A 1,976-nucleotide genomic window follows, 5' to 3' on the forward strand; every position below is an offset into this window, starting at 1 on the left:
TCATCTTTGTGATCCCAAAGGAAATAATCTGATAGGCTTATTCAACCAATTACCATGTTTGATTAAATTCAGAAGATTTGTTTTTCACTCATTGTTGTAGCCTAAGAAGGTTTTGATCAAAAGAAATATATGCTTGCGACTAAATTTACAGGTCAGGGTCTCATTTGGTCACATCATAATTACCTATGAATTCAGCTCTTTTTTTGCCATTAGCAATATAATAATCCTTTACCTTTGGATACTGATTTTTCCACAGATTAATTCATACAATTAATCTCATTGAATAATGTATTTAATTAGATCTCTATTAAATTTTTATAGTGAGAATGAATTCATAAGGTTCATTCTAAACAAGTAGAAGTTCATGCAATTAAAATATATAGCTGTTGCTGTAAGTCAGTCTCATACCCATACCGGTGAATATTACAATTAAAGTACGATGTGGCACTTTTGGGTCAGACTGTGAAATTTCTCAGTACAAAACTATATTCTTACATTTAAACTATACAACTACTTGGAGGAAAAGAAGAGAAAATATCGGATTGTTTTTTCCCTTTTAGTTCTTATAGAAGGACAGTGTTCATCATTATTTCATTTTGTAAGAGATGGATATGTAGGTTAATTTGACAAAAAAAGTAAACTAAAAATTCACAGGTGTTTTAAAGTCTGTTAGTAGTTTAGTGTTAAGATACTATTTTCATTGTCCTGACTGCATGTTCACAATATGTTTCAATTCTTGTGGCTTGAGAAAATAGTATTCTAGCTAACACAGGTCCTGGACCAGGCAAGACTTCTCACAATTTCTTACCATTTCTTTTGTTATTATTACCGTCAAATCCATCTCATGTTAATGGGTGGGAGGTTATAAGAAGGAAGATTTTATGGATCACTCAGCTGAAGAATGTGCCTTGCTCCATACTTGTCCACTCCCTTTTAGGTCTTCCAAGTAGATCTCTCCAACCTTAAAACATGCTGCTTTGGGAATTAGCAAATTTAAGCCGATATGTTTAATCTGAATTTGTGAACAGCCATCTGTCTGAGATATTGCATGGTGGCAGTTTCCAACCTTTTTGGCACCAGGGACCAGTGCTCCTATGAGAATCCAATGCCTGATGATCTGAGGTGGAGCTGAGGCAGTGATGCTAGCGCTGGGGAGTGGCCGCAAATACAGATGAAGCTTCACTCACCCACCTGCCGCTCACCTCCTGCTTGCGGCCCAGTTCCTAACAGGCCACAGACTGCTATGGGTCTGTGGCCGGGGGGTTGGGGCATACTTTTGTACTGGATACATAGTTAATCTAGATAATCTATAAGGTTATCTTAATTATATGAACTGTTATTTAAAAATCCTCACAAATGCACAGATTTATGAAATATGATTACCAAAAAGAATTATTGTTAGGTGTTTATTTCTAATGGCTAGATTATCTTTCAAAGAAACAACCAATGATTTGAGCATGATAGGATATTATCTGTAGTGTTACAGTTGAAGAATCTGTTGATAATTTTTTCCCCAGTCACAGAACATATAGACTGAATGCCAGAGTCAGCCTGAAAAAAATCTTTGAAACATATTCCACTAACTCATATCTGCCTCAGTGCTGGCCAAATCTCCTTTGGGGCATCATGAAAATATGGAACTTACATATATGGTTAAGATTATCAAATATGGAAATTCATAATATATTTTAATGACAATAGACAGACTACTGGAAATTAGCACTATTCTTGAAATTTTTGACGTGTGCATTTGCTCATTATGCTGCATCTTCTCATATCCGACCCAAAAAAACTTCCATCTAAAGAATATAAAATATCTCTCTATATATTTGTCAAATTCCTTTATTTAGTAACATTTTAACCAAATGAAACAATTCATTTTTCTTGTGCCCATGGAGACCTTTTCCAATCATATAGAATTATCTGTTCCTAATACCCAAAGTAAACATGATTTGACCAATATTGAATAAACTATT

Source organism: Rousettus aegyptiacus, unplaced genomic scaffold (assembly GCF_014176215.1).
Source record: "Rousettus aegyptiacus isolate mRouAeg1 unplaced genomic scaffold, mRouAeg1.p scaffold_m13_p_9, whole genome shotgun sequence".
Lineage (NCBI taxonomy): Eukaryota > Metazoa > Chordata > Mammalia > Chiroptera > Pteropodidae > Rousettus > Rousettus aegyptiacus.